Source organism: Equus asinus, chromosome 3 (assembly GCF_041296235.1).
Source record: "Equus asinus isolate D_3611 breed Donkey chromosome 3, EquAss-T2T_v2, whole genome shotgun sequence".
Lineage (NCBI taxonomy): Eukaryota > Metazoa > Chordata > Mammalia > Perissodactyla > Equidae > Equus > Equus asinus.
Window position 1 is genome coordinate 16,701,523 of NC_091792.1, and position 25,679 is coordinate 16,727,201.

Consider the following 25,679-nt stretch of genomic DNA (forward strand, 5'->3'; position numbering starts at 1 on the left):
CTAGTATCAAGGATTATGGGGATGCACCAAAAGCAGTTCTAAGAAGGAAGTTTGTAGCAAAACAGGACTACCTCGAAAAATAAGAAAAGTCTCAAATAATCTAATTTTACATCTTTTTTTCTTCTCCTCCCCAAAGTCTCTCAGGATGTAGTCAGATATTCCAGTTGTAGGGCCTTCTAGTTCTGCTATGTGGGATGCCCCTTAGCATGGCTTGATGAGCAGTGGTAGATCTGTGGCCAGGATCTGAACTGGTGAAACCCTGGGCCACCAAAGTGGAACACATGAAGTTAACCACTTGGCCACAGGGCCAGCTCCTAATTTTACATTTAAAGGAAGTTAGAAAGAACAAACAAAGCCCAGAGTTAGTGGAACGAAGGAAATAATAAAGATCAAGTGAAAATAAATGAAATAGAGGCTAAAAAAAAAATAGAAAATATTAATGAAAATCAAACAATAGAAAATATCAATGAAAATAAAGTATGTGGTTCTTTGAAAAGAAAAAGAAAATTGACAACCTTTAGCCAGATTCATCAAGAAAAAAAGAGAGCCCAAATAAATAAAATCAGAAATTAAAGAGGAGAAATTACAACCTATACCACAGAAATACAAAGAATCATAGGAAAATACTATGAACAATTGTATGCCAACAAATTAGACAATTTAGAAGAAATAGGCACATTTCTAGAAACATACAATCTTCCAAGACTGAATCATGAAGAAATAGAAAATCTGAATAGATTGATTACGAGTAAAGAAATTGAATCTTTATAAAATAAAGATAAAATCTCCCAACAAACTAAATTCTAGGTCCAGAATTCTACCAAACATTTAAAGATGAGTTAACACCCATATTTCTCAAATTAGTCAAAAAATTGAAGAGGAAAAAACACTTCCAGTCTCATTTTATGAGGCCAGCATTATCCTGATACCAAAACCAGAAAAAGACACTATAAAAAAAAGAAAATTTTAGGTTAATATCCCTGATGACATAGATACAAAAATCTTCAACAAAGTATTGGCAAACTGAATTCAACAATACATTAAAAGAGTCATACACCATGATCAAGTGGGATTTGTTCCTGGGATGCAAGGATGGCTTAACATTTGCAAATCAATCAATGTGATACACCATAGTAACAAAATGAGGGATAAAAATCATATGATCATCTCAATAGAAGCAGAAAAAGTACTTGACAAAATTCAAGATCCACTTATGACAAAAGTTCTCAACAAAGTGAGTATAGAGGGAATGTTCCTCAATGTAATGAAGGCAATATACAACAAACTCACAGCTAACGTCACAATGGTGAAAAGCTGAAAGCTTTTCCTCTAAGATCAGGAACAAGACTAAGATGCCCATTCTCACCACTTTTATTCAACGTGGTACTGGAAGTCCTAGCCATAGCGATTAGGCAAGAAAAAGAAATAAAAAGCATCTAAATTGGAAAGGAATAAGTAAAACTGTCACTATTTGCAAATGACAGGATGGTGTATATGGAAAACCCTAAAGATTCCACAAAAAGCTATTAGAATTAATAAATGAATTCAGTAAAGTATCAGGATACAAAATTAATATACAAAAATCTGTCGCAGGGGCTGTCCCCGTGGCCGAGTGGTTCAGTTCGCGTGCTCCGCTGCAGGTGGCCCAGTGTTTCGTTGGTTCGAATCCTGGGCGCAGACATGGCACTGCTCATCAGAGCATGCTGAGGCAGCGTCCCACATGCCACAACTAGAAGGACCCACAACGAAATATACAACTATGTACCAGGGGGCTTTGGGGAGAAAAAGGAGAAAAATAAAATCTTAAAAAAAAAAAAATCTGTTGCATTTCTATACACTAACAATGAAGAAAGAGAATGAAGAGAAAGAGAAATGAAAAAAAAAATCTTATTTACAATTGCACCAAAAAGAATAAAATACCTAGGAATAAATTTAATTAATGAAGTGAAAGAGCTGTACTCTGAAAAATATAAGGCACTTATGAAAGAAGTTGAAGATGACACAAATAAATGGAAAGATAAACTGTACTCATGGATTGGAAGAATTAATATTGTTCAAATGTCTGTACTACCCAAAGCAATGTACAGATTCAATGCAATCACTATCAAAATAGCAATAGGTTTTTTTCACAGAACCAGATGATATAATCTCAGAATTTGTGTGGAACCAAACAAGACCTCGAATAGCCAAAGCAGTCTTGAAAAAGAACAAAACTGGAGGTATCGCACTCCCTGACTTCAAACTATACTAGAAACCTATAGTAATCAAAACAGAATGGCACAGGCATGAAAACAGACACATAAATCAATGGAACAGAACATACAGCCCAGAAATAAACCCATGCTTGTATGGTCAATTAGTTTATGACAAAAAAGGCAAGAGTATACAATGGGGAAAAGACAGTTTCTTCAGTAAATGGTGTTGGGAATACTGGGCAGCTGTATGCAAAAGAATTACTGGACCAGTTTCTTACACCATACACAAAAATCAACTCAAAATGGCTTAAAGATTTCAAGGTAAGACATGAAACCATAAAATTCCTAGAAGAAAATATAGGCAGTCAGCTCTAGGACATTGGTCTCCGCAATATTTTTGGGTATATCTACTCAGGCAAGGGCAACATAAGCAAAAACAGGACTATGGAAAAGTTTTGCACAGGAAAAGAAACCACCGACAAAAGGAAAAGGCAACCTACTGAGTGGGAGAAGATATTTGCAAAGGATATACCCTATAAGGGGTTGATATCCAAAATATATAAAGAATTGGTATAACTCAATATCAAAAAAACAAACAACCCAAAACAGTTCAAATAGACAGCCCTGAGTTTTGAATTTCTATAGATTCATCATAATATTATTAAATTTTATTGGTCTGCTCAGCTGCTATGAGAAAATACCACAGACTGGGTGGCTTAAACAACAGAAGTTTATTTGCTCACAGCTCTGGAGTTGGAAGTCCGTGATCAAAGTGCCAGCAAATTTGATTTCTGCTGAGAGCTTTCTCCCTGGCTTGTCGAGTCGCCTTCTCATTGTGCCCTCGCAAAGCCTTTCCTTGGTGCATGAGTGCAGAGGGAGATAGAAAGTGAGCAGCCTGATGTCTCTTCTTATAATGACACTAATTCCATCAGATCAGGACCCCTTTTTATGGCCTCATTCAACCTTAACTACCTCCTCAAAGGTTCCATCTTCAAATATAGCTACATTGAATGCGGGGAGGGGGGTTAAGGCCTCAACATATGAATTTGGAGGGGTCACGAACATTCGGTCCATGACACTGATTTATCACATTGCTCATACTAATTAGAATTATTTTTTATATGCTCTTGTCCTTTATTCTCAGCTAGACTATGAGTCCCACGTAGCCTGAAATAGTGCCTTTTTCATTTCTCATGAAAATAAAAGTAAAATTCCTACTTCTTATCCAATTTCATTTCCTCTTTACTATTATTATGTAGTACATGCAAATTGGGGATGAGAGAATTACAAACGCAATTCAGGGAATGAGAAGGATGATAATTACCCTCAGGTATGAAATAAATATGAAGGTTTATAAAGACATGGGATTTGGGAAAGGAGATAATTGAGCAGGCAAAGGGAAAAAAAATAGATGGGAACTTGGATTTACATCTGTTAATAAATTGAAAACAAAATTGTTGTTGTTTTCCTTAGTAACATTCTAAATGAGTCCTGGAACATGAAAATATGTTACCCATATTTTCCATTTTCAGAGAAATGCAATTAAGAAAATAAGACATAAAGAATATAGTATTTTACCAAGTGCCTGCGTTTAATATGAGGAAAAAAGACTGATTCGTTTTTCCTCTTTCTCTACCCACCCAAAGGTGGTAGACTCAGGCGAGTCTATCACTTGAATGTGCAGTAGAGGTGGGACAGAACAACCAGATGTCATACAGTCTTGGATATGAAGAAATCAGCAAATGATGAGTCAAGAAAACAGTACTGCACAACTTTACCTAAGCAAGAAATGTAGTAGGTATAGAATTATTGGAATTTTCAACATATTCTCTAGATATGTATTATCTTTAGTATGCTTTCAAAGCAAAAAGAAGACACAATGCAGACTGAGCAAAGAAAAAAAGCCTAAGTGAAAATAAGCACCTAGTTTAAAAAGAAAAAAAACAACTGAATTGAGCTTCTCTAGAACTTGCAGAAATGCTACATTTGAAAGCAAAATAGTCCTTAGATAAATTATTAAGAGATGACAAACTTTGAAATAGCTGAATTACAGAGTGCAGACAACGAATGTTACATTGGAAAGAAAAAGGAAATTTTAAAGATTGTTATTAGAATGTAAAGCGTGCTGGTGTAACAAAAGATCATCACCCTAAGGGTTAGGAGTAGAAAACCAGAGGTAACAGAGCAGGGAACCTGCCATATGCTCCTGAAGAACAAGACCATCTCATTAAACGATGCTTCCAAGAGTTGGAAGTAGCAGTACTTTTGGGGAACAATTGGAGAGAATGGATTAATTTCTTATTTCCATATTTTCTTGAGTATTTCTTTATTAATTGTGAGAGCCCCTAGGAAAAGCATTTAGCCAATTTGGAGGATTCTTGGTACACATAATGCTTTGAAATGAGTAAGATTTAGAGAGGCCAGAAGTATGAAGAGCATTCCATGAAAGGGGGTAGTTTTTTGACGTAATTGCCAGACAAATACCAATGAGTACTTTTTTTGGTGAGGAAGATTGGCCCTGAGCTAACCTCTGTGCCAATCTTCCTCTGTTTTTTGTATGTGGGATGCTGCCACAGCATGACTTGATGATCGGTGTGTAGGTCTGCCTCCGGGATCCAAACCCATAAACCCTGGGCCAGTGAAGTGGAACGTGCAAACTTAACCACTATGCCACCGGGCTGGCCCCACCAATGAGTACGTTTCATTAACAATTTCATTAACATTAACAATTTCACTAACATTAATGATTTCATTAGCCATTCCAGTCTTTTCTCCTCTTTAAACATTTCTGATTCTCAAGAGGGGATATCTACTCTGAAATATTTATTAATCAGTTCCGATTTTGAGTTTCTTACTTGTCTAAAACTGAGGAAGGTAGAGCTCAAGGCATATCTCCTAAAACCAAGCTTTGTAGCCACCAGCACTCTTGACAGCCTTGCTTGTTTGTGTCCATCGTGCCAAGCACAAGGACTCATTGATGGTGGTGAGACCAGCAATGTTCCTTAGCTGCTAGTTAGTTCTTTGCTCTTTCCTCTGATCCAGTATAGATGATCTTTGTTTCCATGAGGGAAAAGTGAGTTAAAAATGATTCTGAGGCAGGGAGAGAAAAAACAGCTTCCTTCTCAGTTCCTCTCCTTCCCACAGTCCCAAGATTTCAGCTTTACTGGCCTAATGCCCAGCATTTTCCCAAGCTGCACTGATGTTGCTTTGGTAGGGTGCTATATTTGGATGGGGGCCCACTCTCAGTCCCACCTCTTGATGAGAACTGGCATTGCCCACAAAACTGTGGTGAAGACGAGGGTCTCTGATGTAGACTCTTGCTTGAGGTAAGTTTCTTCTCAGAGCTCTTCAAGCCTATGTAAACGAACAGAAGGAAGTCTATGAAAAGAGGTGTACCACTTGGCTCCACTTTGCATTAGTCAAGTTTCCAAATCCAGTGTACATATTGAGAAAATGGTGAGTCTCACGCCCTTACCCACATAACCTATCTGATTGCAAAAGAAAAGGGACACCCATGTAAGGACAGAAAAAGCTGAACTACAATGGTGTGTGAGGAAAACTAGAAGCAGGGCAGTGTTATTACTAGTGAAGTGTAGGACAGGGAACGAGAGAAGGTGAAACTTGAGAACCAGGTAGGGACCAGGTGATAGACAACCCACATATCATGTAAAGCTATCTGAACTTCAGTCCATAAATACTATAGAATCATTAAAACATAGATTTATATTTTAGCAGGTCTCTCCAGTTACAGTGTGGATTATGAATATAAGGAGGGCATAGATAGCACATTCTAGGTAGGAGACTCTTTAGCACAAAGACGTATTCATGACCTGAATTAGTGCTATGATAAGTTGGGATAGTTTTTATGGAAATGAAATGACAGGATTTAGAAATACTTAGCATGTAAAACAAGCAGCATTTAATGATTGATCAGATGTGGGGAGTGGTGAAAGAAAGAAGTTTAGAATGGCTCGTGTGTTTCTGGCTTGAGTACCTGGGTGTCTGTGGAACCAAGAATAGCAGGAAGTGAAATATGTCAGCCTGAAGTCAAAGGAGGATGATTTATTTGAATACATATTCAGTAATCATTATTACAAGAGTAGATAAGATCATCCAAGAAGAACAGGAAAAAGATGAAGAGTAGGGGATCACGGATGGAACCCTAACCCCAATCTGTTCATTTAGGAAATCCTCAGCACACCCCTGATGTTCCCTAATTATTTCTAGAATCTCCAATGAATGCTCCCATGCTTCACACAGTATCTCAATGTCTTGAGGCCATGGGCCACCTTTCAGCTACTTGTCCATACTCCAGGCTCTGAGGTTACTAGAGCTGTTTTATTATTCAGCTACTCCTGAAAGCTGCCTTTCTGGTCCACTTTGCTTCTTCCAGCACTCACCTCCATTTGAGAAATTGCTGAGTAGTTTTCCACATGGGGAAGAAAGAGCTAGTCAACTTTCACAAAAGGGAAAAAAATTCTTCTCAGGTCTACCAACACATACCCCAACACACATTTATATTATTCTCAGACTATTTAATAGTCAGCTCTGAAGTATGAGCATTTTGACTATTTTTAAAGTCTGAGATCTCCCCAAGACAATAGGTACATTTTTATTGTATTTCTCTCTAACCAAAAGGCCTTTCTGACATATTTCATAAAATAAAGAATTTATCTATTAAGCTGACGTGTTGCCTTTGAAATTTCTACTAAATTTGAATGAAGATATCTCTTAAAATATATAAGTAATTAAGTAAACAAAATAAAATTCTGGCACACTTAGCACCTGGTGGAACTAGGAACAACAAATTTTAAGAGGCGTATTGAGAGAAATCTTACAAGGAGGGAAAGAAAAAAGTCAGATGGATAGGAGAGGGAAAATGAGGAGAGGGCGCTGTTCAGGAAGCCAAGTGAATAGAGGGCAATTGTCAGAAAGTAGAGAAAACACTTTGTAGTGTGAGTGTGTGGGGCGTGGGGGTTGTAGCTGGTGGGAGGAGGGCAAGAGTGAGAAGACATGAAAGGGAAACGTTCTCTTAAATGCAGTGCAGTACGACTGCAAGAGCGATAGATCCGAGACAGTTCCATTTGTTAAGAAGTGTCTTCTGTCAGAGGCCTTGCTCTCATCCCAGGTTGGATAGTTGTCTCATGCCTGAAGGTCTGAGAAAATTTCAGAGGAGCTCCAAAAGAACTAAACACCAATAACTAAACAAAACACCAGAAGAGAACATTTCACTAGATTTTGATTACGAGTTAACTTAGATTTAGGAAAAAATATTTGGAAGTCATCTTTGATTTTCAAACATAAAACAAAATATTTAGGTTTATATGTTAGAACCCAAAACTTTTGAGCCACAGCACCGCTACCATTTGATATCTCTTCAGGAGAAGTTCACATACCCATAAGAAGGTTTTGATTATCTCAATAATTTATAAATATAATCATAATTGTTCTTCAATGAAATATATTTCCATGTTGAACAGAGCAAGATAAACTTACAGGCTAGCTTTAGTGTCATCAAATCTTGACTACTTTTTTAAATTAAAAAAACTTTAACTTTTAGAGACATTTTAGGTTCACAGAAAAATTGAGAGGAAAGTACGGAAACTTTCTGTGTATCTTCCATCTCCCTGAAACACACAACCTCCCTCACTATGTACCTCGCACACCAGAATTGTACAGTCATTACAATTAATGAACATGCACCGACACGTCATTATCACCCAAAGTCTATAGTCTACGTTAGAGTTCCCTTTTGGTGTTGTAGATTCTATGGGTTTTGACAAATGTATAAAGATACATATCCACCATTGCAGTAAATACAGAATTGTTTCATTTCCCTAAAAATCCTCTGTGTTCTACCTATTCACCCCTCCCACTCCCCTAACATGGCAACCACCAATCTTTTTACTGTCTCCATACTTTTGCCTTTTCCAGAATGTCATATAGCTGGAATCATACAATGAGCAGTCTTTTCAAATTGGCTTCTTTCACTTAGTAACAAGCAATGAAGTCATCTTCATGTATTTTCATTGCTTGATAGCTCATTTATTTTTAGCCCTGGATAATATTCCATTATCTGGATGTACCACAGTTTATTTATAATTCACCTGCTGAAGAACATCTTGGTAGCTCCCAAGTTTTGCCAATCATGATAAAGGTGCTATAAACATCTGTGTGTAGGGGCCAGCCCTGTGACCTAGTGGTTAAGTTCAGCGTGCTCTGCTTTGTCAGGCTGGGCTCGGTTCCCAGGTGTGGACTTACACCACTCATCAGCAGCCATGCTGTGGTGGTGACCCACATGCAAAATAGAGGGAAAGTGGCACGGATGTTAGCTCAGGGTAAATCTTCCTCAGCAAAACAAAACAAGCAAAAAATATCTGTGTGCAAGTTTTTGTGTGGACATGTTTCCAATTCATTTAAGCAAATACCAAGACAGGTGATTGCTGGATCATATGATAAAAGAATGTTTAGTTTGGTAAAAAAATGACCAATTGTCTTCCAAAGTGGTTGTACCACTTTGCATTCCCATCAACAAAGAATGAGAGTTCCTGTTGCTTCATGTATTGTCACCATTTGGTATTGTCAAAGTTTTGGATTTTGTCTATTCTAATAGCTTTGGGGTGGTATCTCATTGTGGTTTTAATTTGCAACTCCCTAATGACATATGATGTTGAAAATCTTTTCATATGCTTACTTTCCATCTGTATATTTTCTTTGGCTTTTGACAACTTTTGAAATATCAATTAATAAATCAACTTAACTGAACTGGATGTTTGAGGTATTCACTTAAGATTGAGTAACAGATATATTTCACTAAGAATACAGTCACTATAATAGCAATTCATTGTTGCTATGTTAGCCTGCAGTATCCTCAAAATAAAGAATATTTAATATCTTCCAAAATATAAACAGTAACATGAATCATTTATTTTTTCCTTATATTTCTGTCTTCCCTGGAAGTCTTAATGATAGTCCCCTCTTTTTATTGCAGGAAAGTTAACATAGGAAGAAATTTTAAAATACTAAAAGATCTGGTTTTCTGTCATATTCTCCTCAACAGAGCTATGGAGAGCAAGAGTATTCTGAGGGCCGACCCGGTGGTGTAGTGGTTAAATTCGCATGCTCTGCTTTGGCAGCCTGGGGTTCACTGGTTCAGATCCTGGGTGTGGACCTACGCACTGCTTGTCAAGCTGTGCTGTGGCAGGCATCCTGAATATAAAGTAGACTAAGATGGGCATGGATGTTAGTTCAGAGCCAGTCTTCCTCAGCAAAAAGATGAGGATTGGCGGCAGATGTTAGCTCAGGGTTAATCTTCCTCAAAAAAAAAAATAAAAAATAAAAAACAAAAAAAACAAGAGAATTCCGGATAACTGATTAATTGGGTTATTCATTTTCACAGGTAACTTATCAGGTACACTTATTTAGGGGGAATTTATGTTTCCAAAGAAGAGGCCCTATGGAATACTCATACCACATATCACTGGAAAGCATTGTTAAACCTGGCAAATATTTGCTATTTTTTTTCCTTTAGATACTAAAATGCATTTGTACAACAGCTGAAGGCAGAGAATGGTTAGACATTCTACTTGATACCTGTATTTATGTGTTTAAAACTATGTTTACAGTTTCAATGTTTTAAATTAAATTAGGAATACAATGAGTAAAGTTTATTTCTCATTTCTAATTTGATTTAACTGTTTTTGGTGATAATAATGATAATATTCACCATGGCATTAATTTCAAAGAAAGTAACTTCTCAAGTTCTTCCCATGTTTCTTTAAAAGAAAAATGCCATAGATCTACATTCCAGATTCAGTATAAAGTTCATCCTCAGCTCTGTCACTCATTAAAATACACATCTCATTTTCAAAGTTGCATTTCATGAACAAATTTAACTTGTTTAACAGCATGCCCAATTCTATCATACACAGTCATTGTATGGTATAGTCGATTTACTTTTAAACATAAATCAATTTTAAGAGGATAACTAAAATTTCACTGTCATTAGAGGCAGATGGAAATTGAGGCAATTGAATCAAGGAGAAACGAGACACTGGTCTTGTGGCTGCACCATCTCTTGTCTTCAATAACCCTTCTAACCCTGTTCTGTTGGCTTTGAATAATGAGACTTCAGGAGCATAAGATTATCTTGGTTGAAATAGAGCCAGTTAAATTGAATTATGACAGTATTTACTCAGTGCCTATTAAGAATACTAAGAATGAGTGGGTATGGATTTGTTTATTCCAGCAAAAATATTTATTGAACATACAAGAAACTGTGTAAGCTCCTGCAAGTTCACCAGTGCAAGCTCACTGGTGGAAACTCACCAATGATTTAAATGGGAAAGGATCCCTGTTTTGAATAGGTGCATCATATTTCCTTCAGAGAATCAGAAGCAGCAGGAGAGGTATAGAATAAGGGACTACATCCAGGGATTAGATCTTGCACGGACTTCTTAACAAACTCCTATGCTTGCTTGTTTCTCACTGCCTCTGAACTGGGTTACACGGTGACCTGAAGGAGATGCTGATACCATTGGCCATGGAGATGCACATATACCTGGCTCAGAACTTGAGAAGTTGAAGGAGCTGAGGGCCTGTTAATATGGCTACCCCATATTAACAAGATGAGCCAACAGATCAGCGACAATTCATGTAGCTACAACAGTGCCTGGCCCTATACCAGTTTTCAGAGAGAAAGAGACTTCTGCTTTACTTCTGTCTTTCAAATACTACACAAATTTTAATTTGGACACATTCAGGGAAAGGGATTCTGGGAAATGTGGCACAGCTTAGTTAATGTTCCAAGAGTACAAAGCCACTACAGTGATTACAAAGCTGGGGGAGATGTTAATCAAATAAGCACATAGACGTGTAGAAGTGTTCCTATTACAAGTGCAATGGAAAGAGGTACCAAGTGCCTCGAGATAAAAGGATGAAAGGAGTTGAATAGTCAGGGAAGTTAAGAAGAAGTGCTTGAGCTCTCATCCGAAGGATGAGAAAGCTTTTCCTAAGCAAACTTACCAATGGAGAAGCTTTTCAAAAATTGGAACGAGTAGGTTCATCAGCAAATTCCAGATGAGAAGGTCCATGGCACCTGTAGGTAGTCTGTAGGTAAAATTTAATCTCAACTTTGAAATACTAAATTCTACATCTAAATGTAGACATATAACTACATGCAAATAAAGTTACAGACATCAACGCATCATATATAAATATAGATAAATATTCACAGACTGATTAAACCATTTAATTTGTAGACAAATAGAAAGGTAGATGCATAATATTCACAATGAAAACAACTGATCAGCTCATTTTCTAAATGTATGCATTATTTTAAATCAAGATTATTTGCCAGTCCTTAATCTTTAGATTGATTTTAATAAACTAACAAAAATCAATCTACAGAACAAAGCAAATAAGTAATTATTAAGTATTTCAGTTCTCTCATTTATTTAAAATTGTTTATCCTATGCCTACCTACAAAGTGCCAGATTATTCTAGCAGGAGCTGAGAATGCAGATATATCAAAATATATATAGGTATACATATAGGCCAATTGACTCAGAAAGTCTGCAGCAGAAAGATATATGAAAATAAACAATAATACAGTGAAGATATGCATAAAATACCATTAGCACAGGAGTGCATTCATCAGCAGGGGAATAATATAGGAATGGTTAAAGAATGAATCATTTAGCAGCTGAGCAAGCATTAGAGGAGTTTCAAGACAAAATGAGCTCCACCCGCAAATGTCCTGAAAAGCAAATGAGCACATTTATTTAGTCCAGAGAACTCTGTGCAGCCTGATACTGTTTGCATACAAAAAATGTATGGAGAGAGGCATGTGCAGGGAAAGGACAGGAAGTAAGGGTCAAATAGGGAGAGCTTATACATATGTTAAGAAATTAAAGCTCTATCCCAGAATTGAGTGCCTAATAAATTTTGACAAGGAAAGATAAATTATTAGATTTTTGTCTATAAAAAATAAACAGTAAGATTAAAGATAGATTGAAAGTAGACAATAGCAATATAGCAATATTTCTACCAGGGTTCCTTTTTCATTTCTTACTCTCGAGTTCAATTCTATAAAAAACATTGGACTGACTTCCTGCCTCCCTTTCTCTTGCATTCTTCCAATTAACTCAGTTAAGACCACCTAGTCTTACTCGTGGGTATTGCCATCTCTCAGGTTTACAGTATATAGATCTAGTCCTTTTCATTTATTCAATAAGTTAAGTATCTGCATTATGTTCAGCCTAATGATAGGTGCAGCAGACAATCTGGAAGAGAAAATGGAAAAGAAAGAAAGAAAGAAAGAAGAAATAAACAAGCAGTGATATAAAGGGAAAAATTGACTTAGGTGATAAATGGGGGACTCTTTAGTATGTAATCTGCAGAATGGGAAAGAGAACCATGAGAGAATTGGGGAGGAGGGTAGGAAGAGAGGAGTAGAGAAGGAAGAAGAACATGCACAAATGTCTCATGCATTCCAAGAACTAGAAGACCAGGAGTGCTAGAGGTGTGAAGTTAAAAAGGCAGGGCTTAGAAGTCACATTGAAGAGGTGGATTGGGTTCTGTATACAAGGGAAAACCATTGAGCTGTCGTATTTCTTTCTAGTAAATAAAAGACAAAGGGAGAATTTAAATAAACTCAACTGGTATCTCTACAGCTAAATAACAACCCAGCTTTGTTGGTCATCCTCGTTAGATAGAGTTTTTAAGAGGAGCATCTCCACTCTGCTCTCTTTCTCCAGCTAAGAAATTGCGCTTTTGCATTTTTCTTCATGGTCAATATCTTATTCACACATTCAGTAAATAGTCGGAAAAACAAGAGTTTTGGACACTTTCCTTCATTTAATCTATATTAACGGAAAACATACAATGCAACATGCATTATGCTGGATTCTAGGGAGAAAGCATTAAACAACACAGAAACCATCTAACCTCACTGATCATGTGGTCAAGTGATAAATCACAAACTATGGTGCATCTGGCTTTTCTTTTATCAAGTTGTGTATGGCTTTGGCCAGGTTGTCTATGAGTTTCATATATAAATACGATTAGCATAATTTTACCTCGTAGAGGTGTAGAGAATCAGAGTAGTATATATCAAGTACCTAACAGGTCATCTGAAACAAAGTATTCATTAAATAAATATTTTATTAAAAATTGCTATTCCTGTGGTCAAATACTTGATCCATATGTCTTTAGTGAGTATACAGACTTTAGCCATAATATTGAGTGGCTTTGGTGTTTCAATTCCCACAGTTAAGTGATGTGTGTGTGTTTGTGTGTGTTGGGGCAAAAGAAGAGAAACTTACCTTGTGTGTCACAAAGAGATAAATATCTGTCCATCAGAACAAATATGTGCGATGGATACTAAAAGAGACTCTGGATTCAGACCCTTCAGGTTTGACCCTTTAGGTTTCTACCACTTACTAGCTATGTGAACTTGTTCACATTACTGAATTTCTCTTGTTCCGGTTTATCATATGTAGAACGAAGATGGTAATACCTGTCTTTTAGGGCTGTTGCAAGAATCAAATTATGTAAAACATGTAAAGTGTCTAGAATGGTATCCGATCTATACTAAGTATTCAATCTTCTTATTCCTGTTCTTCTACGGTTTGGGTCCTGCCTTGTTTTGGTAATTTATTACCTGGGACCTGAAGAAATAAAAAAATGATATGGGCGTTTGGTGTAGAATGTTGTAAGAATTAAAAACAAAAATGTCGTCCTAGGAAAAGACGTATTGTTGTATTGCCATGGGGAAAGAAATTAACTACCAAGACTGGTTTTCTACCTGTCTAATGAACCAATGATCATTCTATAGCCATGGTAACAAGTAAAACTCAGAACTGGATTTAAATCAGTCTAATTGAGCAATGACAACTTGCTTCAGTGAACATACCCGAGAAGGCCAATTAGTTAATAACCTCATGCCTTGAAAGTCACCCAACTGGCAGTCAACTCACTCCAGTGATCATGCTTCTAAGACTGACATTGAACCACTATTGCCTCTGCAACCAACACAACACATGCTTCTGTAACCAACACAAAATGTGAGTCTAAGGTTGATGCCAATCCACTCTAGTTCCTATACAAATACAACCTGAAACCATCTCCTCCCCCAAGACCAACATAAAATTAGCAGTTTGCATTGCTCAGTGAGGTCACATCTGATCAACACAGTTCTCTTTTACGTAAGTCACCAATAAGTTCAGCTCTTTGGTTTAAGATTTTGAGTGGAAGTCTCATTCTTTTACAATTATGTAGTTTTCTCCAAAATAGTTTTGAAGGACCTTGCTTGAAAGAGTAACCTAGGATCTTTAGACCAATGAACATGCCCAGGGCTCTTGTACTCAAATTTCGCTTTTCTTTCAGATTTCCTGCCAGGTGCAACTGTTTCAACAATCATCTGATCTCTTACTTCATAAAGCTCTTTGCTGAATTTATGTTGTTATCTTAGAATTTGTTTCTAAGTAGTTTTATTATGTGAAGTTATTAGATGTTTTGGTTTGAGGGTGCACTATTTGTTAAATATTTATGCCACTAACATACTGACTTCAGTAACTTGCTTTTTTTTGAGGAAGATTAGCTCTGAGCTAACATCTGCCACCACCAATTCTCCTCTTTTTGCTGAGGAAGACTGGCCCTGTGCTAACATCTGTGCCCATCTTCCTCTACTTTATATCTTTATATATGGGACGCCTGCCACAGCATGGTTTGACAAGTGGTGCATAGGTGCACACCCGGGATCTGAACTGGCAAACCCCAGGCCAACAAAGCGGAACATGTGAACTTAACCACCATGCCACCAGGCTGGCCCCAGCAGTTGGCTTTTAATATTTTCTTTCTCTTTATAAAAAGACGTATCACGTGGTTTTTGTTTTTGTATGGATTGTCTTGTGTCTGGTAAAATGAATCAAGGAATGCTCCATAGGGAATGGTGAATATCATTTCTTTCTGGATAAATCTCCAACATAATCTAAAACTGGCCCCAAAGAATGATAGTTGGAGTTCCATTAGACTATAGGTTAATTTGTGCTAAGATGACTGGTCAAATCATGCCTTGGCTGCCCTCAAAACTCCTGAGTTCACTTGCTATTGTGTCAATTTGTGAAAAAGATCACTTAGTTTAGTTCATATCCCCAGATCAGTGATTATTGCATCATTTGCATGGCCTCTTTCTAGCCTTTGCTAGGGCTGGGTAACAAAATACCATTGATAAGCAAAAACATGTTACAGACTTCAGAGTTTCTCTCTTGTTTATTCTAGGCTTATTTACATCAAAACTGTAACATCTTCCTGACAAAATTCATGCATCTTTCTTAAACTTCCACTATATTTCCAGATACTGTGTTTCCTTGGTAAATGGTTTAGATATTAGAAAGAAAAATCATTTTGAAGAATTTTAATCTTTCACAATTATTACATTTCTCAGGAAAGCCAAAAAAAAAAGAAAATTAAAAATAACACCAAATACTCCATAGTCAGCTCTTTAATTGGTATTTGAAGCCTCAAAACCAAACGCTACCTCCACAGCAGACTACTTTAAACCTTCCTGCTTCATTTCTGCTCAAATCTTCTGAAACCTTTTTTCCTTGCATGTCTCTTTACTTTACCTTCACAATCTACTTATATCATTTTACTCTTTCCTCTAACCTCTTAAATGTGCTACATTTTTGCATTTTTCTCAGAAAAAGAACGATCATACTGCACAATGTCCCCTTAAAATTGCACGACCAGAAGGCTCATTTACAGAAGCTGATATAAACTCTCATCTAGAATCAAGTTGAGGTCCATAAGTAAAGTTTGTTTTTCTTTTAAAGTCAGGAAATTAGGCAGAATTTTCAAAAAAAACCTTAGAATTGTTTTAAGTATTTATTTCCCTAGACTGCCTGATATGTACTAGCAAATTTACTTAACTGTCAGCCTCTCATGTAAGGAAATATAGTCAGAAGTAGAAAAATGGGAAAGACTAGGAGGAAATTTGAATAACCCAGTTGTGAACGATTTAAAAAATATCCTTGAAAGATCAAGGAAGAAACGTGAAACATAGCTTATAAGGCAACTTCAGAATTCTTTCTCTTACAGTAGATTGAATAAAGATAAAAAATTCCAAACAAAATGAATCTGAATCAATAGGAGATTTTAAAATTAGACAAGTTTTAAAATAATGCTCAGTGATAGATACATGAGACAAAATAGATGGGCCTTTTTCTCTCTTTTATAACTAAGCTCACATCTAAAATGATAGTAATAAACTGCTAGATGCTCTCCAACATTTGGATGACATTTTTTTAATGAGCCTCAGAAAGTGAATGAGCCCAAATCAAAAATAATTATCGTCCTCAAGATAAAACTATCAGCCCCCAAAATAAAAATAAGACCAAAGGTCCTCTGATCTCTTAGAACTCAGTCTATGGAGAGACACAGACAGATTTTGTAAACAAAAAGACTGTTGGAAGAAACAGCCTCACACACTTGCTGAGAAGCGGAAGGGTGGCTATCCAAACTCTGCCCAGTGAGGTCACTCAACGGGGGAGACTCGTTTCTAACACTTCTTCATTTTTCATCTAAACTCCCAAGGAGAATTATCTATAAATATAGATGGGCATTAATATCTTTAATAAGGGTGTCATTATATATTTTATTAATCCCATTGCCATAGAACATCAGATCCCACAGGGCAAAATTTCAAATGTCTAAAACTAACGAAATATAGTAAATTGAATGGTGGTAAGTATAAAAGTGAGGAAGAGGTAGTTTTGCTTAAAGCAAAAATGTCTGATTGAGCTGGAAGATGGTCAATGACAGCCTTGACTATATATAGTAAGTAGTACAAGGCTACAGAGTAAGGACATTTTTTGCCTTCATTTACAAAAAACATTTAGTGAAATTTCTACAATCCTAAATCATTTTCTTCCAACCTATAATTGTTACTTTGAGATTACTATTATAAGAACACTACTTTATTCTCTCTTACACAACTCTGGCAGATTTAATAAATGGATAGGAGTCTACTTTTTAATCGGACTGCCAGATAAAATTTACTGCAGAAGGATTGTTTTTAGAAGTTCCATGTTTAGCTGATACGGACATCAATATATCTACACTATGCATAATTCACGATATAACCACAAAAGGGATTATAATGCCAGGACAAAAGGCAAAAAGGAGAAAAGAGCTTATAAGAATCTAGATGAGTCTTTCCAGATTATCATAAACTTTTCTTTTGTACGTATATGATATGTTAGGCCATGTTCTAGGACTATCAAGTAAAAAGCTTGGCACAAATGAAAGACAAATGCTTGTTATAGCCTATGTATTGATCCAGTAAGCAAGGTTTACTTTACTCAGAATACCTGTAGCCTCAACTAAGCAAATCAAAGTATCTTCAGATTTTAAATGAAGACAAACTTTAAATATGAGGGCTCCACATACAGTACAATCTCTCTTGCTAAATGAAAATATTAAATTAGTTTATTGTCTACTATGAAATCTAATTTCCTCCTCATATTACCATCAACTTAATGTTTTCTATACACTGACTCTACTACTCTTAACCAATGAAGGAGAACCCATTACTATGTTTCTCAAGTTTAAGAAGTATTCATGAACAGAACAGATATTTTGGATAATCCCATGACCAATCCTGACTTAATAGTGTTTGTTGATGGGTCTTATTCTAAAAATAAAAAAGGGAAGATACAAGGCAGAATATGCAAGAACTACTCCAGACACTCTAGTAACATCCAACCTTTTACCAGAAATCAAATTGTCTCAAATGTCCTAATTTACAGCTTTCTATAGAGAATAACATGTTCTTTTAAAAGGTAGGTAAATATATAAATACTGATAGTTATTTTACTTTACTTATTCCTCACTCTGAAATGCTATGGGGGGGGGGGAAGAGAGAGACCACCCAATCAAAATTACTGATATCAAGGTAGAAGCCCACAGTAAAAGACATACCAGTAATAAAGTGATCACTGCTCTAAACAGCCTACTCCGATTAAGATCTTTATTTAAGGATCTCTAGTAGAACAGAAAGACAAGTCCATGGGAAGATTTAAGAATTCCATCATAAGTTAACAAACTTGGCACCCAATTCTGAAAAGAAACTACAATCTGGATATAAAGTATACATAAAAAAATGCCTGGCAAAGCCAAAATGCTACCTAAGGCATTAGATAACATCAAAAGGACAGTTTGCAAGAATTTTCCCTGAAATAATCCATCAAAGTAGTCTCTTAAGTTTGGAAAACTTAGTCTTCTTAGAGCAGCATGATCAACGAGTTAATTAAAACAAGTTCCACTTGGATAGTGTGAAACGTAGAAAAAAATTTTTTAGCTTCATTAAAAATTAATGCAATGAGAGGACTTCTACTTGTTTTTTGTAATAGAGTAAAAGGTACTGTACTTGCCCTCCTGCCATCAATAACTAGAAAGTAGACAAAACATACGAAACGACTGTATTACAATAATGGACAATGTGAAGAGCTGGACTGTGATCCTTGAGAAAAGGGGAAAATAAAGTGTACGATGTTCTCCCTGTATTTCTCTCTGGGGGCACTTATAAGTCATGTTGTAGTGGGGCAAGCCAAGCAGCATGCCATTCTCACTAAGTTGGGGAGATAGAGGTTAGAGTTCAGAGAGGTTGTAGTGGTGGGGTTTACAGAGGAGAGTAACGGACAGTAGGTAGTTATAGAGAATGAGAGTTTAAATAGTCTGTATGGGGTTCCCCTTAAGGCTTTTGCTGAATTCTAAATTGCATGTTTGTAGGGCAAGACACCATGAAGCCAGGCAAAAAATGACTGTCAGAGAAAGAACTGTCGGGAAACTGTAAGTACAATAATTTCCACAGCTTCCAAAGGGCTGAGTGATGATTGAGTTTAAAATGGTCAGAGTAGAAAGCACTAGTTAAACATCCAGAACGATCAGTAGAGATCTCGAAAGGTCACAATGTGGTGCTAACTTAAATTGGCTAAATTAGTCTTTGAGTTTAGACTATTCTGGACATGCCCTAATAAAGCTTAAAAACAAGTCTGAAAAGGATCAAGTAGATCCACAAGTAACATAATTCCCTGCTAAAAAGTAAAGTTGAAGGAAATGTGTATCATATGAAAACTCAAATCTACAGAAAGGAGTGAAAAATATCCAAAATGGTCAATATAACAAGAGTTTTATTTTTTAATTTTGTTTAGAAACAATTGACTGCATAAAGTAAAAGTAAATGCAGTGCATTTTTGAGTTCATAAATTATGCAAATGTAAAGATTATCACAATGTTAGCATTGTTATAGGAAAGGAGGGATAATTTATGAATATTGTTGGAAGTTTCTACATTTTAAGTGAGAGTGAAACTTTATCTGGAGACAAACTGTAACAAGTTAGAGATGCATATTTTAAACTCTAGAGTACTCACTAAGATAATAAAACATTATAGCTAATGATCCAAAAGAGAAGATAAAAAGGAATACTAAAAATACCCAATCCAAAAGTAAGGAGAAAAATAGAAAACAAAAGGAACAAAGAAGAGTTAGGATAAGTAAAAGAGAAGTAGCAAAATGGTATACTTATACCCTGATCATATCAATAATTATATTAAGTATAAATCGTTAAAAATATAAGACATAACCGTACACTGTTTATAAGAAGCATCTTTTAAATGCGAAAACTCAGTTGAGGGGGCTGGCCCCATGGCTGAGTGGTTAAGTTTGCGTACTCCACTTCAGCAACCAAGAGTTTCACCGGTTCGGATCCTGAGTGCAGACTTGGCACCACTCATCAAGCCATGCTGAGGTGGCATCCCACACCGCACAACCAGAAGGATCTACAACTAGAATAGACAACTATGTACTGGGGGGGCTTTGGAGAGAAAAAGAAAAAAAAATAAGATTGGCAACAGATGTTAGCTCAGGTGCCAATCTTTAAAAAAAAAAAAGACTCAGTTAATATAACAGACTAGAAATCAGTGCAGATGTAGGAGACTGGAACAATACCATCAACCAACTTGACCTAGTTAAAATTTTTAATATACTCAATTGAACAGCAGAAGAGTACACATCCTTTTCATGTGCATCTGGAACATTTACCAAGATAGACCATATGCAGGGGCATAAAAATGTCTCAATAAGTTTAAATAATACTGAATATATTTTTGTACCAAAATAACATCAAGTTGGAAATTGATCAAAGAAAACTAATGCAAATATTTTGAAATTTAACAACTACATGTTTAGCTGTTGACCTAACTGTGGCTCTGAAAACTTACAAATAGTCAGGAAATATTTTGAAGTGAACTATATTTAATATACAATATAACAGAATATGTGAGATAATGCTAAAGTAATACATAGAGAGAATGTAATGTCATAAATTGCTTTTGTTAAGAAAAGAAAAAAAGTAAAATTAAAGATTAAGATTACAACTTAGTGGGAAGAAGGAAGAGCAAATTAAACCCAGACTCAGCAAAATGCAGAAAACAATAAAGAAAGAGTAGTAATCAGTTTGCTAAAAAATAGAGAATGAATAGAGAAAATAAACCCAAAAGTAAATCTTTACAAAGATCAACGAAATTGGCAAACCTGTAAGTTGACCTGATTATAAGGAATGAATAGGTGACAATATTAAAAATCCACAGGCATTAAAAAATAGTAAGCAAATATATTATGACCACTCTTCAGGCGCAGGCTGGATTGCTACACAAAATTTGCTTCAGATATCAAGACTGATGCTTCCTTCAGTATCGAAGGAAGGAGTGTGCAGGCTTGCTCATTGGCTTTCCTTGATATGAGGCAGAAGGAAAAGACACAGCACTGAGATTTAAAAGCTGTCAGCACTCAAACGTCAAAAAATAGAGTCAGACTTTTTATTATAGAATATTATGAACAAATTTATGCCAATATATTTTATAACGAAATGGAAAAATGAAAGATTCAAATAATCAACTTATAAAAGAAGCAATAGAAACTCTGAATAATATTGTGTATAAGTCTATGTGTGGAACCAAATTCACAATGAATATCTTCTTACAAAGAAAGATAGCTTTACTGTTGAATTCCTTCAAATATTTCAGAAAGAAATAGTACCAATCTTATGCAAACTTACTGAAAAACAAAGGAGAAAAAAATACTTACCAACTAATTTTTTGAGACCAGCATTACCATGATGCCAGAAGGAGACCAAGACACTACAGGAAAAACCCTCTGCAGATCTTGTGAACATAGACACAAAGTCCTTAACAATATTTTAGCAAATTAAATCTAATACTATATAAAAAGGATAATACATAGATGATATCAAGTAGGATTATCCCAAAGATGCAGATTTGGTTTAACATTCAAAAATCAATCAATGTAATTTATCATATTAACAGAATAAAGGAGAAAACTATAATCATTTCAATAGATGGAGAAAAAGCATTTGCTGATATTCAACACCCATTTATGATAAAAAGGAAAAGAAAACTCTCAGCAAGCTATGAATAAAGGGAGCTTCCAAAATCTGGTGAAGGTCATCCACAAAAAACCTACTCCTTAGATTGTATTTTATGGAAAAGTATTGAATATTTTCTCCCAAGCGAAGTAAGACAAGGATGTTTGCTCTCATCACATCTATTCAATATTGACCTAGATGTTGTTCTTGCCAATGTAGTGTAGCAAGGACAAGAAACAATAGAAAAAGAGTTTGAAAAGGAAAAATAACCTGTTGTGATATCTAGACATTGAAAATCCTAAGAAATATACTAAAAGCTTTTAGAAATAAGTATATTTAGTATAGTCAAATGATACAAGGTTAATACAGAAAAATCAATTGTATTTTGTTAAGTATGAATATTGTAACTATTCATAAATGAAATGTAAAATAGAATACATGTTCCCTTTCAATAGCATGAAAGAAGATGAAATATTTAGGATAATTTAATGAAATATGTGCAAGTCTTGTACATTGCAACCTAAAATGAATTGGTTGAGATAAATTAAAGAGGTCTATATATGGAAAAGTATATCATGTTCATTGATATCCTACCAATTTAAATCCTACCAAGCTTTTTTTTTGGAAACTTACAAATTGATTTTAAATTTATAAGGGAATACAATAAGCTTAAAATAGCCAAAATGATTTTGAAAATGAATAACATTGGAGGATTTACACCAACTGCTTTTTAAAATTTCTATAAAGAAGGGTTTCTTAACATGGACACTTTTAACATTTGGGGTTAAATAATTCTTTCTGCTGGGGAACTTTCCTGTGCATTGTAGTGTAGTTAGCAGCATCCTTGGCCTCTGTTCACTAGATGCCAGTAGCATCTCCCACTCCCTACAGTTGTGACGACTGAAAATGTTTCCAGACATTGCCATTTGTCCCCTGCAGTCTAGATCATCTCAGTTGAGAACCACTGCTATAAAGTTACATAATTATGACAGTGTGGTACTAGCCAAAGGATAAAAATAAAGATCATTGGAACAAAATAGTGTAGAAATAGAGCAACACATAGAGTCTATTGATTTATTTTTACAAAGTGCCAAAATAAATTGAAGGGGAAAAAGATAATCTTTTCAACAAATAGTTCCAAACAACTGGATGTCCATATGGAGAAAAATATATTTCAACTCTTACTTCACAGCCTACACAAAAATTAATTTAAAATAGATCACATTCCTAAATGTAATACCTAAAACTCTAAATCTTCAAGAAAAAATGTATGAGGAAATATTTATGACAATGGAATAAGGAAAGATTTTTTTTAAAAAATCCAATCACTAAAGTGCATAAAGCAAATAGAAGCTTCAGAATTAATAATTTCTGTTCTTTAAAAGACTGTTAAGAAAATGAAAAGCAATTCTGTCAGACTGGGATAAAATATTCATGATACTTAGAAATGTCAAAAAACTTGTGTCAAGAATATATATTAAAAAATCACAGTGCTTACATATGAACATGTAAAGAATATGTAAAGAGCTCTTACAGTTGAATAACAAGACAAGTAGCCCAAATCAAAGAAGAAAAAGAGGTAAATGATTTGAACAAACACTTCACAAAAGAAGTTAAACAAATGGTCAAGATAAAAAGATGTTTAGCATAATTAATCAAAGACTGCCTAATTATAAATGCAATGAAATGCCACTAGACACGTAATAGAATGACTAAAGTTAAAATGACTACAATACCAGGTATCCATGAGAATGTGGGGCAACTGGAATTACAATGCATTATTGGTTGGAATGAGAGCTAGTACAAGTACTTAGAAAAATAACTGGACAATTTCTAATAAAGTTAATGAGCATCTTCCATAGGACCCACTGATTGTAATGATAGATATTTACTCAAAAGATATGAAAAAATATATCCAACCAAAGAGTTGTATATAAATTCTCTTGGCAGCTTGATGTGTAGTAGCCCAAAACTGAAATGACCCAAGTGTTCAACAACAGGTGAATGGATAAACAAATTGCAATATATTCATATAAGAGAGTATTCCTCAGCCATAAATAGAAACAAACTCTTATACATGATATACCATGTGTACATTTCAGAAACACCATGCTTAGTGAAAGAAACTGATCACAAAAAAGTATATACTGTATGATTTCATTTATATGAAATTCCAGTACCATAGATCTATTTGTAGAGGCATGTAGGAACATTTTGGGGTATAGAAATGTGCTAGAACTTTATTTGGATATTCCTAAGTTGAGTGAATACATTTATTGAACCACATTCTTTTAAAATGTGTAAATTTTATTGTATATAAATTAGATCTCAATAAAACTATAACACAAAGAGTTAAACGGGAAGAAAAATAAATTTTTTCCCCAAATTTATGTGAACAACCTGTATACATTTAATATGTTCTCTGGGATCTAGCCCCAAAATGGATTTTCTTTTTTTCTTCCTTCATTTCTGATTCTTCACAGATAATACAAAATGAGAGGGAAAGTTTTTAGAAAATTTCTAACAGGAGGCATGCTTATTTTGAATTTTAAACTGTGTAGGTATTTTTTATATGTCTTTAAATAATATGAACATTCTTATTTACTTATTTGATGAAAAAACCAATTTCATTATTCTCATTGTAATTGAAATGACTTGACTTCTTTAGACGGGACCGCAACCTTATTGGTTTCTCCAACAGCAAGTTGTATATATATTCTTTTAATTTCTGTTTTTAGTTATCTGTTTTGAAAAATGCTACATCAAAATATTTATAATAATAAATATATCTAATTACTCACGAGGCACACATATATATAGTTATACATAAGTTTTTTAATAAAAACTAAGAAAGTTAAGAAACCTATGCAATAATAATTATGCAGAAGCAATCTGTGCAGAGGCTGTACTGGGACACTACGCGTTTTCATCGCTGGAGTTCTACTGCCCTCTGCTGATCACTACATCCTTATCGATGGGGAAATGGAATTCGTAGGAACTATGTGACTCCTTGCAAATACGCGAAGACTAAACAAAAAGAGTAATAACCTTAGAATTATCCTCATCAGTTGATCTCAATAAATTGTATCATATCCGCTAAAGGAGAAACACGAATCTGTGTAGGGTTAGGATTGCTTGGAATGTAACTCTTCAAAATGTGAGGAGACCTTATAAAAGAGATGCCTTTGGGATCTATTGAAGTCAAATTTGAGGCTCCCAAAATGGAAGTGACTTTATCCAGTTAAACTCAATGATCCAGTGATGAATCCAGAAATAAAATATAGAGCTTGTCTTCATTTAAACGAAGCTTAGCCAAAATTCATCTCTGCTGAATACATTATCTACATTGTCCAAATTATTTGTAAAAACCAGACAGTAGAGAATAATATTAAAAAATCCTTAAATGTAGCAACTTTTTTTCAGGTACCCTTAAATACTATACACAAGGGGTATTTTTCTTTCTCTCTTTCTCTCTGTTTCTCTGTCTCTTTCTCTGCCCCTCTCTTTCTCTCTCTTTCTTTTTCTCGGTTTGAGTATAAGAACACTAATTACTGAAGACACTGATTATGCCTGATGGGGACAGCATGGGGTCAAGATAAAGAGCCTGAACTTTAGCATTAGATAAGTATTTTAATCCCATTTCTACCATTGATAAACCACATGATTCTTAGGCAATTTATTTAATCTTCCTAAATCTCAATGGCTTCATCAATAAATTGGGGATGGAAATAATGGCATGATATCATGCAGAGATTGTAAGTATTAAATAAAATTGTGAGTGCTCAATTACATTCATTTAAAAAATAAATATTATAAATAGAAAAAATAGAATTTGTGCAAGTACTAATCTAGTACATACTGAGATCAATAAAATATAGGTATTAGTATTATTACCCCTACTCCTATGCTACAATTTAATCCCAAAGTATCATACTTACTGTTTCTTAATATTCATTATGGCTGGCCCAATATTTCATAGCTAGTATGTTTCACAAAATTTCTCTCAAAGCCAAAGTGAGATCTGTGAAATGTCTAAGTG